The 17,967-nt window shown below is 37.1% G+C and overlaps 1 non-coding gene across 1 annotated transcript; it reads right to left on the bottom strand.

The window, feature by feature from the left end:
* Window positions 1–17,553: 17,553 nt before the first annotated feature.
* Window positions 17,554–17,660, bottom strand: LOC114380669. The gene has a single exon (XR_003659842.1). It is a non-coding gene; the product is annotated as a small nucleolar RNA R71 (small nucleolar RNA).
* Between the last annotated feature and the right edge of the window lie 307 nt (window positions 17,661–17,967).

The raw sequence follows: 17,967 nt of genomic DNA, 5'->3' as shown, positions 1-17,967 counted from the left end.
AAGTTGAAATTTGAAATTTGAAATTTGAATTTGAAATTTAAAAATTTTTGAAATTTAAATTTTTTTAAAAGTATTGTGCGTAGTTAGTTGATTATTAATTAAATTTAATTAATTTGAAATGTTTGATGATTGATTGTGCTTAAAAGTTATGTTGATTATTTTGATAATATATATTTTTAAAATGATTTTTGATGTGATATGTGATTAGTCATTTATGAATGGTTATGTATGGTTTTATATCTCTTGTATAATTCTTGCATAATTTTTAAATATGACATGTGAATTACTTGCTTAAGGTTCATTCATAAAGTTTTTCAAAATTCATTATGCTATATTTATTTATTTTTATGTAAGAATTTTCATATATAAAGTATCTTTTTTATTTTGAAAAATGTGTTATCAAGCATGAGCATGATTCAGATATTGAGCATGTAGGTTTCAGAGAAAATAATGATTACATGATTGATTGAGTTCTTTGAAGTTTCTAAGTTTTTAAATTATCTTTAACAAATCTAAATGTTTGATAATGCTTGTGATCTATATCCTTCAATCCTTGTATAATTCTTGTTTGATATGTTTGAATTACTTGATTGATGTTCAAAATATTTTTTTATGCTTTTCAAAATTATTATATTGTATTTCAAATAAAATTATTTTGATATGATAGAACCTTTTATGTTAATAAAAACTCATCTTGGTAAGTGTTGGTAGTCAATTAGCACTTAGTCTTAGGAAAAAGGTGAATGTGTTTTAAAAATTTATAGATACTAAAAACCAACTTGCAGGCATCTTTACAAAACCACTAACCAAAGACTCTTTCTACACCATTAGAAGAGAATTAGGACTTCTAGATGCAAGTGACTTAGACAAATGATTTATGTTTTGATGACTTATGACCTATATGTTATTTATGCACATATGCTTCTATTATAATGTGAGGATAATTTATTATCCTGTTTGATTTCTATAAGCTTCTCTTTTCTTGTTTAATTATTATATTTTGGTCTTAATCCTTGTATTTGGCTATGTTTTTATGACATTTGAGCACTTATTATTTCTTTTTAATATTTTTTTAGTATGACTAAACATGATGATTATATTTACTTGCTCTTGGTTGTTTATGGTTATGAATTTTAAACTTAATTATTTTGATAATATATGATCAGTGGTATGTTTGAACAAATATTAATTATGTTATTTGACAATGTGGTTTTTATATATTTGATCTATTCATGGTTCTTGCTTCATGATTTGGTTTATATTATTCCATGAATGTTGTGTGGATGCTTAGTTGTATTTGTATGATTCAAAGTTGTTATGTACTTTTCCTTTTTGTTGATGCCAAAGGGGGAGAGAAATAGGGATTAAATCAAGAACTCACATAAGTAATCAACTTAATTTTAAGAGAAGCATAAATTCAAAAACAAAGGGGAAGAATGGAAATTTATGTGAGTGATCGACTAGGAAAAAGTGTGTGTGTATTTCTTGATTTCAGAAGTTGTCATCATCAAAAAGGGGGAGATTGTAGAAGCAAAGCTTCATGATGAATCAAGATTGATTCAAAGATGTTTTGATGATAACAAAGATGATGACAAAGGTGATGACAAAAAGCTCAAAGGTCAAGAACACTTCATCATAACAAAGATGATGATCTCAAGAATCAAAGAATGAGTTCAAGATGTTCAAGATAGAATCAAGAACACTTCAAGATTCAAAAGGAAAGTTGATTTCAAGAATCAAGAGTCAAGATTCAAGGATCAAGCTTTCAAGAATCAAGCTCAAGATTCAAGACTCAAGATTCAAGAATCAAGAGAAGGCTTAATCAAGATAAGTATGAAAAGGTTTTTTCAAAAACTGAGTAGCACATGGATGTTTCTCAAAACATGTTTACCAAAGAGTTTTTACTCTCTGGTAATCGATTACCAGATTGTTGTAATCGATTACTAGTAGCAAAATGCATTTGAAAAAGTTTTCAAATGAATTTACAACGTTCCAATTGATTTCAAAAAAGTGGTAATCGATTACAATGTTTTGGTAATCGATTACCAGTGCCTTTGAATGTTGAAATTCAAATTCAAATGTGAAGAGTCACATCCTTTCACATAAAAGTCTTGTGTAATCGATTACACTGATTTGGTAATCGATTTACCAGTGATTGTTTCTGAATAAATCAAAAGATGTAACTCTTCAAATGGTTTTTGACTTTTTCAAATTGGTTTTAAGTTTTTCTAAAAGTTATAACTCTTCAAAATGGTCCTCTTGACCAGACATGAAGAGTCTATAAAAGCAAGGTTTTGTTTTGCATTTTAAATCAATCTTTTCTAACAATCCAATCAATTCATTACAATTCTTTACAAGCCTTGAATCTCTTTGAACTTCTTCTTTGTGCCAAAAGCTTTCCAAAGTTTTCTGGTTTTCTAAACCTGGAAAACTTGTGCTATTCATCCTTTTCATTCTCTTCTCCCTTTGCCAAAAAAGAATTCGCCAAGGACTAACCGCCTGAATTCTTTTTGTGTCTCTCTTCTCCCTTTTCCAAAAGAAGAAAGGACTAACCGCCTGAATTCTTTTGTGTCTCCCTTCTCCCTTGTCAAAGAATTCAAAACGACACAGTCTGAGAATTCTTTTGATTCTTCCCTTTCCCTTATACAAAAGTTTTCAAAGGACTAACCGCCTGAGAATTCTTTTGTATCCTCATTCACAAAGTATCAAAGGTTTAACCGCCTGAGATCTTTGGCTTAACACATTGGAGGGTACATCCTTTGTGGTACAAGTAGAGGGTACATCTACTTGGGTTGTTGACTGAGAATAAGAGAGGGTATATCTCTTGTGGATCAGTTCTAGTGGAGGGTACATCCACTAGGTTCAAAGGGAACAAGGGAGGGTACATCCCTTGTGGATCTTAGCTTGTAAAAGGTTTTTTACAAGGTTGAAAGAAATCTCAAGGATCGCAGGTTGCTCAGGGACTGGATTTAGGCACGGGTTGTTGCTGAACCAGTATAAAAACTCTTGTGTGTTTGTCTTCTTCTTCCCTACTCTTTTACTTTCCGCTGTGCATTTTAATTTTCGCTTTTACTTTTGGTTAAGTTTCTATTCTACTCCTTATTCTCTTAACAACATAATTAAAAGCCTTAGAAGAGTAATTTTTTAATTAGTAAAGGTTTAGGAATAATTAATTCAACCCCCCCCATTCTTAATTATTTGAAGGCAACTCGATCCAACAACCAGAGCTGGAAAAGGAAGTCGTCCGGAGAGCTTGAGATGAGTTTGTGAGTGATTGTGAGGTCCTAGAGGTGGAGGAGACATCCCCACTACTGGTATTTCTGCAATCTTTCATTCTCTTCTCTTTGTTGTGAAGGAAGCTTCCCAGTTATGGAAAGCTAAATCCTCTGTTGGACCTTCATTGTAAGTACTTGATGTAAATATCTTTTTATCTATTTAATGATGTTTTGTGCATTCACTGTGCTATCAAAACTTCATTCTACCATGCTTTTGCCTTGATCATGTAGATGCATGTGTTTTTAGGATCATTCAACAGTGGAAACTGGTCTGATTCTTAGAACTTGATAGGATAGGGCTAGTTTGTCGTATTTTCACGAGGAATCGGGGTACGGTAACCTAGTTGTTGTATGTTTGTCTTAATGCGGTCCTAGCCGAATTTAGTCCAGCAAGAGGAATCTATGGACGATGCTTGATCAGGATTAGGCTAGACTATCATGAGGAATCGGGGTTTGGCATTTCAGGAGACACCATAGAATGCATGAGCATTGTTAAGTAGAGAATATCCTTCTAGCATCAGGCACCTATTAGGAAAACCAACATGTCGTCTACTTGTTTTTACGCATCATTTCTCACGTGATTTTTCCCTTTTAATAGTTAGTTCACACACCTGTTCATAGTAAACACATCTCTTTTCACACTAGACACCTATTTACTGAAATAACTTTACCAAGTAACACAAGTTCCCCGAGAGTTCGATACTCGGTTCTTACCATTTTATACTATTTGCGCAATCCGGTGCACTTGTCGTAAGCGAACAAGTTTTTGGCGCCGTTGCCAGGGAACTTCTTTTTATTTGGAAAGTTAGTTTATTTTTAGGTGTCTATTCTTTATTCGTTATTCTTTGATTATCTGTGAATATTTGTTTTCTATTCATATTTATCTTCTCTTATTGAATTGGATAACCGCTATGTCTGTTAGTATTTTATATGCATAGATCTCCCATAGGCAATTTAGTTCCTCTAGACTTAGAAATTGAAGCTACATTGAGAAGGAACAGGGCCGAGAAGAGAAGGAAGCTTTTGCAAGACAGAACAATCGCATCCATTCTTGAGGATGAAACTCATTTTTCTGATTCATTATCACCTGATTCACCATCATCAAGGGAATCCTCTACTCAATTGACTGAAACCATTATCATGGCAGACGAGCAACACCAGAGGATCACCCTTGAGGATTATTCAAGCAGCTCAGTGCCACAATTCTTTACTAGCATTGCACGTCCTGAAGTGCAAGCTCACAACATCAACTACCCGCATTCTTTGATTCATTTAATATAGGGGAATTTATTCCAAGGATTACCTAATGAAGACCCCTATGCACATTTGGCAATGTTCATCGAAATATGCAACACTGTTAAGATTGCTGGTGTGCCAGATGAAGCTATAAGACTCAGCCTATTCTCATTTTCATTGGCAGGAGATGCCAAGAGGTGGCTTCACTCGTTTAAGGGTAACAGTCTGAAAACATAGGAAGAAGTTGTTGAAAAGTTTCTAAAGAAATACTTCCCAGAGTCCAAGACTACAGAAGGGAAAGTTGCAATCTCTTCATTTCATCAGTTTCCTAATGAATCTTTGAGTGAAGCATTGGAGAGGTTCAGAGGTTTATTGAGAAGAACTCCCTCCCATAGGTTTTCAGAGCCAATCTAATTCAATATGTTCATAGATGGGCTGAGACCACAAACCAAGCAACTGCTAGATGCTTCTGTAGGGGGAAAAATAAATCCGAAGACCCCAGAAGAAACAACTGAGCTAATTAAGGATATGTTCGCCAGTGATCACGCCATTCTGCGTGACAAAACCCATCAACCCACAAAGAAAATCTTGTTAGAACTATCATCACATGACGCTTTATTGGCACAGAATAAGTTGCTTTCTAAGCAACTTGAGATTTTAAAAGAAACACTTGGTAAGTTGCCAACTAAATTGTCTATTGGTCAACCTTCACATTCTTCTGCTTTGCAGATTACAGGTTGTACCATCTGTGGTGAGGCTCATGAAACAGGCCAATGTATTCCCGTTGAAGAAAACACACAAGAAATTCATTATATGGGAAATCAACAAAGACAAGGGTATACTCAAGGTGGATTTTCAGGCTTCCAGCAGGGTCCTTATAATCAACAAGGATAGTGGAGGTCGCACTTGGGTAATCAATTCAACAAAGACCAAGGTGGACCCTTAAATAGACCAATCCAACAAGGGCCTAACATCTTTCAGAGGACTACTAAGCTGGAAGAGACTTTGACTCAGTTATGCTGGTAACAATGTCAAATCATAAAAGCATTGAGTCAGCATTGAAGAACCTTGAGGTCCAGGTGGGACAATTGGCCAAGCAGATAGCTAACAAGTCATCCAATAGTTTTGTGGCAAATACAAAAAAGAATCCCAAGGAGTAATGCAAAGCTATGATGATAAGGAGTCAAAGGTTTGTGGAGGCTGAGGATGAGGAGAGTGTTGTGCATAAGAAGAAAGCTGCTGAAAAGAAAGGTACTGAGGGCAAGAGAAAGGATGTGAGAGGTGAAAGCAATTAAGAAAAAGAGAAACAAATAATGGTCAAGAAAAAAGAATTTAATGACCAAGAAAAAGAAAATAAAAAATTGAAAAAGATGAAAATAATGAAAATGAAGAGAAGAGTAGAAGTGATAAAGTTGTGAGCGAAGGTAAGGAAGTACCATATCCTGTGGTAGCTTCCAAGAAAGATGATGCAAGCTCCATTAGAGCTTGTAAGCCTAGGATCTTCTTCATCAATGGATTCCTTTGCTTCTTGGAAGATAAATGGCAGCGGAATGGAGAAGGAAGAGAGAGAGGAGACGCCACTTCAAGGAGAAGATGAGTTTAGAAGAAGCTCACCACCATAGGAGGCCATGGATAAGAGCTTGGAGGAAGAAGGAGATGAATGAAGGGAGAGGGAGAGAAGAGCACGAAATTTTGTGCTCAAAAAGAGCTCTGAAATCTGAAGTTAATATTCAAATGATCAAAGTTCCAAAAAAATGCACACACATAACCTCTATTTATAGCCTAAGTGTCACACAAAATTGGAGGGAAATTCAAATTTCACTTGAATTTGAAATTGAATTTGTGGAGCCAAACTTTGGAGCCAAAATTTCACTAATTATGATTATTGAATTTTAGTTATGGTTCAGCCCACTAATCCAAGATCAATTCCAAGATTCTCCACTAAGTGTGCTTAGGTGTCATGAGGCATGAAAAGCATGAAGGACATGCACAAAGTGTGACTATATGATGTGGCAATGGGGTGTAGTAAGCAAATGCTCACCTCCCCCTCTAAAATTTAATTGGATTGGGCTTCTACCAATTCAATTAAATTTATTTCCAACCACACACATCAAATATCCACTTATTGCATGTGAAATTACAAAACTACCTCTAATACAAAAACTAGTCTAGGTGCCCTAAAATACAAGGGCTGAAAAATCCTATATTTCTAGGGTACCCTGCTTACATTATGGAGCCCTAAATACAAGGACTAAAATTAATGAAACCTTAATCTAATATGTACAAAGATAATTGGGCTCATACTTAGCCCATGGGCCCAAAATCTACCCTAAGGCTCATGAGAATCCTAGGGCCTTCTCTTGCATCTTTTGCCCAATCTTCTTGGAGTCTTCTATCCAATGCCCTTGGGGGGTAGGATTGCATCAAAAGAGAAGGACTGTCATTTGGCAAGATTTTGGATATTTTCAGGAAACTGGAAATAACCATGCCCTTCGGAGAAGCTTTACATCAAATGCCACTCTACTCCAAATTCTTGAAGGATATGTTAACAAGGAAACATAAGTATATTCACCAGGAAAACATTGTAGTGGAAGGAAATTATAGTGTTGTGATTCAAAATATCTTTCCACCCAAGCATAAAGACCTTGGGAGTGTAACTATTCCTTGTTCAATTGGAGAAGTCACCGTAGGAAAGGCTCTTATTGACCTGGGAGCCAGCATTAATTTAATGTCACTCTCCATGTGCAGAAGGTTGGGAGAGTTGGAGATCATGCCTACTAGGACGACTTTACAACTTGTTGACCGCTCCATTACCAGACCATATGGAGTAATTGAAGATGTTTTGGTCAAAGTGAAACATTTTATCTTCCCAACAGACTTTGTGGTAATGGATATCTGTGAAGATACTGACATTCCTGTAATATTGGGAAGGCCATTCATGTTAACTGCAAGCTGCATAGTTAATATGGGTAGAAAGAAGCTGGAGATGGGTTTTGAAGATCAGAAAATTGATTTCGATTTGTTTGTTGAAGACAAGCCTGCTCCAGAACAAAATGTTTGCTTACAGGTAATAGTCTCCATTGAACTTTGGCGGGTGGTTCTTACGGAAAGCCATGAGTCCCCGATACTCCGCTGGCTCCACATCACGTTCCTGCACCAGAGTTTCCAGCACAACTGTGATGCGGTCGAGGACATCACGGTTCTGATCCACTAGAATCCAACTTTTGCTCTGATACCACCAATTGTGGCGTCCCCAAAATAATGACTGGTTTAATAGTAATAATTTAAACAACAAAAACCGTGGGAATTTTTTTTTTCTTATTCATTTCTTTCACTTTTAACAATAATTAAGTTCGGAAGGAAAATTATCACTATAGAGTCCTGAATGGTCAGTTCACAACTCTATTCGTAGTCATTTCTTTCTGATCACTCATAACCTCTAAATATTTTGCTTTTTCAGGAGGAAAGGTATGCCAGCCATTACTTTAGATTGTCACATGAAAATAATAAAATAAAATACGGTCGATAAACTCTTTTGCAAATAAAGTTTGCTAATGCTTTCTTTTCAAATAACAAGAGTAAACATAAGTACATTCATCATTTAAAGCTGTCCAAAATATGGGAGTTCTGCAAAATACATAGTGTCATCCAGAGCAAAAGTATCCACCGTAGTGGCTTCAGCCACATGTATACAATCATTAAATTCCTATACAATAGGTCTACCCTTACAAAAACAAAAGAGTAAACCTAACAGTCAGTACTAGATACACCCACCCCCAAAAAGTATATAAGTCTAGCCTAATGAGCTGTCTACTATAAGGAAGAGTCTCAACTAGTCACTATCCCTCCAGGACCGCTCTCCTCCGTCGAGTCTGCCTCAGATGCCGACATGACGTCCTCGGGAGAATCCACCTCAAGGAGTGGGTCCTCATCACCCTCTAGAAAGTCAAGAGCATCCACAGCAGGCTCAGGAGGTAGCTCCTCTAGGTCTTCCTCAGGGTCTTCCTCAGATGACATCACCTCGATAACTTGGACTGGCTTCACTAGACGATATGGTGTAGGCGTGGGTAATATCCACTCCACAGTGCGCTGAAGCGTGCGCGCGGGTTCCTCTGGATGCACCAATGAAGTAGCCGTGAATCGAATCGTGCCCCGAAATCGGCACCTCGCGTTGCCTTCGAGGGTCTCCCAAGCTCTCTCTAGGCACTCCATCTCCACTCGATCATGGATTACCTGCGCCGCCATCACGATCTACAAGAAATAAAAGAAAGGGGTAGACTCTTTCACAAGAGATCTAACTACGGTAGCAACACAATGCGTCTCATAACCACTACATGCAAGTAAAAGAGGTATCTCAAGGCTTTTCATCTCTAGTAATCGATTACACCTCATTGGTAATTGATTACCAGAGGCCAAACTCGAATTACGCAGCCTCAGGACATGAAACCTGCAAAAATGCACTGTGTAATCGATTACACAGCATTGGTAATCGATTACCAGAGGCCCCTTCAACATTCCAGACCCCTTCCTAAGCCTGGTAATCGATTACGCCCCTTTGTAATCGATTACCAGAAGCCCTCTTAGCTTCCTGATCTCGTTTTTAAGCCATGTAATCGATTACCCACCCTTGGTAATCGATTTCCAGAGGCCATATCCCATATATCACTCAAGATTCACAGCTGGCCAGCCACCACACAAGCCTCCTTGCTTTGTGGTCTTTGTTTTTTTATCGGTTGCCTGCCAGGAGCTCGCCTGTTTAGGTACATCACAGGTTCTCACTGACTGACTATGTCCGGGTTGGGTCGGGATTGGTCAAGCTTGGTTTTGGGCAATAGCACCCCACCTGACGTCCCCAAGGTCTCCTGACCCCCGCCACATATCTCCAGGTACCACTCTGTGGTCAACGAATAAAAGTAGGAAGTCTCACCCTTCCACACTTCCTCAGTTCAAGCTTGTAGGATTATGGGGTATCCATCACATGTGGTACTAGGTGGCGGTCGGGTGATGGTGCAAGTCAACTCTCCACATCCACAATTCACACATAAACCCACCATCCCCAGTTGCCCACCTTCACTGAGCTCACGTACTCCCACGTAGCCCTTATCCTCGTTCCTCTCAACGCCGGGTCCCCATCAATCCTCTCAAGCTTCCACAACATCCAAGTAATACAACATCCAACCATCGTGAACTATCAAAACCAAGAAAACAGGGCAAAGGTAGAAAACTCTGCCCAAAAACACAAACCACTATCACAGCTTTTCTCACTTAAATACCCCAGTAACATTCTCTTCGTTCCAATTCGTTAACCGTTGGATCGACTCGAATATTTTACTGGAAGTCTCTAGCACATAAATCTACATTATGACCGTTGGGATCTGCTAGAAAACGTCCAGAACCAAATCTGTACTACTTTTTCCACAACCAGCAAATACACAACACTTTCTGCACAAAGCCAAAATTCTGCTGCACCTACTTGACAGCAAAATTCTGCATAAAGTGCATATTTTCGAAATCACACTTTCCCTCATCCAATTTTGCCCAAATTGAATCCTACAAGTCCCAAATCATGTATCAATCATGTCTAAACCAAGGACAAGCTTCAGACCAAAGCAATTCAAAATCTAGGTATCTAAAACCCCTCAATTTAATGGATTTTCAAGGTTTGAGAAGTGAAAATGAGAATGGGGTAAATTTGGAGCAAACTCTCACCTCACACAAGTCTATAACATTAATATAAACTTGGTCAAACTGGTTTTATGCCTAAAATTCCATCGAATCAAAATTTGACTCCTCAACACCCAATTTTACCTTAAAAATGGCCCTTGTTTTCACTTTGGTCACTCATATTCCTCATTTGCATAGTCTAAGCTTTCTCTTAAGTCCTAAATGACATTTCAAACTAGGATTAACTCACTTTAACCCCGAATTACCACTGAATCCAGATTTAGCCTTCCAACTCTCAAAGCCTCACTCTTTTTCCACTCATAACACCACATTCTCACTTTCTAACCCTAGGTTAACTCTACCCTTTATCTCTAGCAGTTTTCCATCATCAATTTCAGCACATAAACATCACAAGCATCATCATAAAAATCCTAAAGCAGAATGGGTAAGCTTGACTCACACCAAACATGGCAAGTTCAACATGCTTTCAACAAATTCCTTCACAAATAACTACCACAATGCATAAACCTAGTAAAACTACCCATCATATCTCCCAAAACCCAATACCCACGAAAATTTAGGTGAGAAGAAGTCTACCCAAACCTGAAATTTCGAAGTCCCACACGTAGAGATGCGCTTCACGACTCCGAAAATGGCTTCCTTTCGCGATTTGGAGTAGAAATGGTGACCAAAGGTTGGAGCTTTGTTGGAGCTTCAATGGTGGAGGAAGAAGAAGGGATGGCAACGTGAGAAAGAGAGAGAAAGGAGCTTTCTGAAATTTTGGGCTGAGTGAGGAGAGAGAACACAGCTTTTTGGTTTTAAAAAAAAAAAGGCTTTTTCTCTTTTCCTATTATTTTATTTTTCAAAAGCACTTGCCACTTGTCCCATTTTGAGTGGAACAAGATGGGCCCACCTTTTTCTCTTGATGTGACTCATGCATAGCCACAAGAAGAAGAGAAAAATCTGACCTTTGAAACGCTAAAATCCTGCCTCGGTTTGCATGCCGTTTCTCTGGTTCCAGTCCCTCGCGTTTCTCTGCACCCGTCGGGGCCAGTTTTCGAAAGTAGGCAATATATACATCAAAACGCTCAGAATAAAACCTCGAGCGTGGTTCAGAGGTTGGTTTTGTTAAATTTTAAGTTGCATGCAAAACGATGATTTTTAGACTAATTAATTGAGAATTTAACCTATAACCATCCAGTTATGGATTTCTCTTCCTTAATTAGCCTAACCCGCGTATCTTTCCCCCAAAATACCTACTTCTACCAGGAATATATATATATATATATATATATATATATATATATATATATATATATATATAAATGCACCGTTTACAAAAATTCCGGGTAGAAATTTCCAGGATGTCACAAGAAATACTTAGTACTTCCATTTTTTTTGTTTAATAATCATTTTTCTCTCAATTAACTAAGCGCACGAGCACAAACAAAGCCACCTATTTAAGCGTGAAATCAGATTTCTGAGGGGAGTTTGGGATTTTTCTTTAAGCTTCTGCATAATTGGAGAGTTCTAGAGAGAGAAAGGTCTAAGTTCCAGAGAGTTTGAGAGAATTTTTTGTGTGAAAATCCGCAGAGACTAGAGCTGGAAGAGGAAGCCGTCCTGAGAGCTTGAGATGAGTTTGTGAGTGATTGTGAGGTCCTAGAGGTGGAGGAGACATCCCCACTACTTGTATTTCTGCAATCTTTCATTCTCTTCTCTTTGTTGTAAAGAAATCTTCCCAGTTATGGAAAGCTAAACCTTCTATTGGATCTTCCTTGTAAGTACTTGATGTAAATATCTTTTTATCTATTTAATGATGTTTTATGTGTTCACTGTGTTATTAGAACTTCATTCTACCATGCTTTTGCCTTGATCACATAGATGCATGTGTTTTTTGTTGGATCAATTGGTCTCAGAATAATTAACAAGGGTGGGTTGAATTAAATATTCCTAAACCTTTACTAATTAAAATTTACTCTTCTAAGGCTTTTACTATGTTGTTAAGTAAATGAAGAATAGAAAAGAAACTTAACCAAAAGTAAAAGTGGAAATTAAAGTGCACAGCGGAAATTAAAAGAGTAGGGAAGAAAGAGACAAACACACAAGAGTTTTATACTGGTTCGGCAACAACCCGTGCCTACATCCAGTCCCCAAGCGACCTGCGGTCCTTGAGATTTCTTTTCCAACCTTGTAAAAATACTTTTACAAGCAAAGATCCACAAGGGATGTACCCTCCCTTGTTCTCTTTGAACAACCTAGTGGATGTACCCTCCACTAGAACTGATCCACAAGAGATGTACCCTCTCTTGTTCTCAGTCAAACCCAAGTAGATGTACCCTCTACTTGTACCACAAAGGATGTACCCTCCAATGTGTTAAGACAAAGTTCTCAGGCGGTTAAACCTTTGAAACTTTGTGAATGGGGATACAAAAGAATTCTCACGCGGTTAGTCCTTTGAAATCTTTTGTATATGGGAAAGGGAAGAATCAAAAGAATTCTTAGACTGTGTCGTTTTCAATTCTTTGATAAGGGAGAAGGGAAACACAAAAGAATTCAGGCGGTTAGTCCTTTGTTCTTTTGGAAAAGAGAGAAGAGAGACACAAAAAGAATTCAGGCGGTTAGTCCTTGGCGAATTCTTTTTGGCAAAGGGAGAAGAGAATGAAAAGAATGAATAGCACAAGTTTTCAAGGTTTGGAAAACCAGAAAACTTTAGAAAGCTTTTGACAAAGGAAGAAGAAGAAGAAGTTCAAAGAGACTCAGAAATCAAAGTGGAAAAGTTGCTTGTAAAGGTTGTGTAAAGAATGAATTGGAAAGATAGATTAATTGAAATGCAAAACAAAGTCTTACTTTTATAGACTCTTCATGTCTGGTCAAGAGAACCATTAGAAGAGTTATGACCTTTAGAAAAACTTAAAACCAATTTGAAAAAGTCAAAAACTATTTGAAGAGTTACATCTTTTGATTTGTTCAGAAACTATCACTGGTAATCGATTACCAAATCAGTGTAATCGATTACACAAAGCTTTTTTGTGAAAGGATGTGACTCTTCACATTTGAATTTGAATTTCAACGTTCAAACACACTGGTAATCGATTACAAAAACATTGTAATCGATTACAACATTTTGAAATCAATTGGAACGTTGTAAATTCAGTTGAAAGCTTTTTGAAAACCATTTTGCTACTGGTAATCGATTACAATAATCTGGTAATCGATTACCAGAGAGTAAAAACTCTTTGGTAAAAGGTTTTGAGAAAAATTCATGTGCTACTCAGTTTTTGAAAAACTTTTTAATAATTATCATGATTTAAGTCTTCTCTTGATTCTTGATTCTTGAATCTTGAGTCTTGAGTCTTGAATCTTGATCTTGATTCTTAGAACTTGAATCTTGAAACTTGATTCTTTGATTCTTGAAATCAAATTTCCTCTTTAACCTTGAAGTGTTCTTGATTCAATCTTGAACTCATTCTTTGATTCTTGAGATCATCCTCTTTGTTATCATGAAGTGTTCTTGAATTTTGAGCTTTTTGTCATCACCTTTGTTATCATCAAAACTTCTTTGAATCAATCTTGATTCATCATGAAGCTTGCTTCTACATTTTTAGGATCATTCAACAGTAGAAACTGGTCTGATTCTTAGAACTTGATAGGACAGGGCTAGTTTGTCATATTTTCACGAGGAATCGGGGTACGGTAACCTAGTTGTTGTATGTTTGTCTTAATGCGGTCCTGGCAGAGTTTAGTCCAACAAGAGGAATTTGCGGACGAGGCTTGATCAGGATTAGGCTAGACTATCATGAGGAATCGGGGTTTAGCATTTCAGGAGACACCATAGAACGCATGAGCATTGTTAAGTAGAGAATATCCTTCTAGCATCAGGCACCTATTAGGAAGACCAACATGTCATCTACTTGTTTTTACGCATCATTTCTTACGTGATTTTCTCCTTTTAATAGTTATTTCACACACCTGTTCATAGTAAACACATCTCTTTTCACACTAGACACCTATTTACTGAAAAAACTTTACCAAGTAACACAAGTTCCTCGAGAGTTCGATACTCGGTTCATACCGTTTTATACTACTCGTGTGATCCGGTGCACTTGCCGGAAACAAACAGGTGTCCAACACCTTCTACCATACAAAGCTTCATAGGGAGCCATGCCAATGGTAGAGTGAAAACTATTGTTATAAGTGAACTCTATCAACGGCAAAAAACTCTCCCAACTCCCCTTTTGCTCTAAGACACACGCCCTCAAAAGGTCCTCTAGTGACTGAATGGTCCGTTCAGTTTGGCCAACAATCTGAGGATGGTAGGCTGAACTTAGTCTAAGCTTAGTTCCCAATGCTTTGTTCAGGCTCTCCCAAAATCTAGAGGTAAACTTAGGATCTCTATCAGACACTATGCTAGATGGCACACCATGTAATCTAACAATCTCACTAATATACAGGGAGGTCAACTTCTCCAAGGAAAATATGATATTAATGGGAATAAAGTGAGCAGACTTGGTCAGTCTGTCAACAATAACCCAGATAGAATCTAAACCTCTGGGCGTTCTAGGTAGTCCTACAACGAAATCCATGGAAATAATGTCCCACTTCCACTAGGGTATCTCCAAGGGTTGTAACTTCCATGAAGGCATCTGATGTTCTTTCTTAGCCTTCTAACAGAATAAACATGCATACACAAACTCACTAACCTCTCTCTTCATGTTGGGCCACCAAAACATCATCTTCAAATCCTGATACATCTTGGTAGCACCAGGATAGATACATCTTGAAAACCAACATGCACATTAATAACAAATATATCACCTATCATGAGCTCTATGTCAGTTTCTCTTTGCGTTGCTCAGAGACCTCTCTCGTTCATGTTCGTTAGTGATGTGCCATTATTTTCTCCTATTTCTTAACCCTTTTTGCACCATTTAAAATACTGATTAGTCTTAATTGTAAAATTTATTAGGCAGTTTTATTATTTGGGCCCATTCAGCTAATTTGATGTTTTTAATCTAATTTCAGGAATTAATGAAGCATTGGGCTTGAATCTAGAATTGGGCTTGGGCTTGAATCCAGAATTGGGCTTGGACTTGAAGAGGACAGACTAATTTATTCTACAAAATTAGATCTTATCTTATCTTATCTTATGTAGATATTATTTAGATTTGATCTCATCTAGATATTATTTCATCTAGATCTTATCTTATCTTATCTAGATTTGATTTGATTTTACTTATGGACTTGGATTTAAAACAGATTTTTAAGCTTTGGGGCTGGAAAACTATATAACAGCACCAAGGTTCTAGTTTGAGCTCTCTCTCTCTCCTCTCTCTCTTCTCTCTCTTCTATTTTTTCGTTTTTAGTTTTAGTTTCTCTTCTCTTTCTCTTTTATTTTCATTTTTTACAATTCCAATTCAGACTTTTAGTTTTATCAATAAAATTTCGTTTTCTATTTGATTAATGGAAGGCTAAGTTCGCAACGTTGTTTTCTCTTGAGGATCAAGCACAGTTCTCTTTGAGGTTCTATTATTACTGTTAAATTCTGTTCAGTTTTTCCTCTTCACTAATTACTCTGAATTTGTTGCAATTAATTCATGCATGCTTAGTGCTTGATTAATTGTCTCTGTGCTTAATTTACGTTCATGCTTAATGATCGTTTATGAGTAATTTGTGTGTGTGATGCTTAATCACATAATGAATGCTTTATGTTAAATTTCGCTTAGTAATTTAATTTAGGGTTGGATTAAGTGGTTGAACTGATAAAGGATAAATTCTCGCAACCTAGGATAAGAGACTTGCTTGTGAATCAAGGGGAAGCAACATATTTTAATTCTAATAATTTCTAATTCAATTTTACTCGCTGTTTAATTTACAAAAGCAAACAACCCCCCCCCCCCAATTTGCTCGTTTGGAAACGATCTAGGATCACTTCCTAGTTACTACATTTTAATATTTATTTGATTCGGGTACGACCTCGATCAAATTTGGCGCCGTTGCCGGGGAGCAGTGTCTAAAGGTTCATAATAGCTAGTGTCGTGTTAGTGTTTAATTCTTTCGTGTTTTATGTTTAATTGTTAGTGTGTGTTAGTGTTGTTTAGTGTCTTGGTATTTTGTTTAGTGTGTGTTCTGTTTTAGTTTTTCTATTAAGCGCTTCCCCTATTTCAGTTTTGGGTGTTTTGCTGTGAATAGTGTTTTGCGACGGATTTAGCGACCACTTTTGCTTGCGGCAAAATAGAGTAGTAGTGAAAATCATGTAGCGACGGATTTTAGCGACCACCCTTGCTGAATTATTTGGGATTTTTTGTTTTAGTAGCTAGAGTTGTTATTTTTGGCTGAATTTTTTTGTGGTAACTTCTTTTAATCTATATTTTGTGGGGAAAATAGCTAGAGCCTTTAGTTTGGTTAGATTTGAAAGTTCCAAAAAAGTAGCAAATTTGATTTTTGTCAAAACTTCAAACGACTATAACCTTTGCTCCGGTTATCAGAATCACAATTATTATATATATATTTGGGGTAGAAAAAAAATTCCTACACCATTGCAGCTTGCCATAGGCTAACTGAGGTCTCCATCGTCCAAAAAAAGTGATTCTGTCAAAAGTTTTTTATTTTGCAAGTATTATTCTCTTATTTTTCTTAACTTATCATTTTTAGCTTATATAGTTATACTTCGAATTTTCATTTGAAATTTTTTGTGCTATCTTCTCATCATTTTATAAGGTTGCTCACAAAATTTAAATTCATTTGGATATCATTTAATGGTAGTTGTAGTTCAAACCTACACTGTTACTTGCATAAGAAGACAACTAGTTGTGCATGCTGAATTTAGTGTGTGACTAGAGGAAATCCATCTGACTTACAACCCTTTGATCCTGAGATAGATAGGACATTTCATAGATTAGTTAGACATCATTTAGTACCTTTTGAGCATCCTGAGCATTCTGATATTAGTGATTTTGAGCATTATAATTTTGAGCATTCTGATTTTGAATATTCTAAGAACATGGCACACCCTCCACCCCGTGAGAGGACTCTAAGGGAATTGGCTGCACCTGATTTCACCTACGAAAGCTTGTGCATCCAATACCTTGATGAGGATGTCCCATATGTTCTTAAAACTGGACTGATCCATTTGCTTCCAAAGTTTCATGGCCTTGCAGGTGAAGACCCATACAAGCATCTGAAAGAATTCCATATTGTCTGCTCCACCATGAAACCACTAGATGTCCAGGAGGATCACATATTTCTGAAGGCCTTTCCTCATTCTTTAGAGGGAGTGGCAAAGGATTGGCTATATTACCTTGCTCCAAGGTCCATCACGAGTTGGGATGACCTCAAGAGAGTATTCTTAGAAAAAAATTTCCCTACTTCCAGGACCATGGCCATCAGAAAGGATATTTCAGGTATTAGACAACTCAATGGAGAGAGCCTATATGAATATTGGGAGAGATTTAAAAAATTATGTGCTAGTTGCCTTCACCACCAGATTTCAGAGCAGCTTCTTCTCCAATATTTTTATGAAGGACTCAACAACATGGAGAGAAGTATGATAGATGCTGCTAGTGGTGGAGCCCTTGGAGACATGACCCCTGCTAAAGCCAAAAATTTAATTGAGAAGATGGCTTCAAACTCCTAGCAATTTAGTGCCAGAAGTGATGTCATTGTCATTAGAGGAGTGCATGAAGTAGCCACGAATTCATCAGGTGAGACTAAGAAGCTTGAAGGTAAACTAGATGCCTTGGTTAACCTGGTAACCCAACTGGCCATGAATAAAAAATCTGCACCTGTCGCCAGA

The sequence above is a fragment of the Glycine soja genome, chromosome 12 (assembly GCF_004193775.1).
Source record: "Glycine soja cultivar W05 chromosome 12, ASM419377v2, whole genome shotgun sequence".
NCBI lineage: Eukaryota > Viridiplantae > Streptophyta > Magnoliopsida > Fabales > Fabaceae > Glycine > Glycine soja.
The sequence above is the reverse complement of the archived record's forward strand: the minus strand, read 5'-3'. Positions and strand labels throughout refer to the sequence as shown.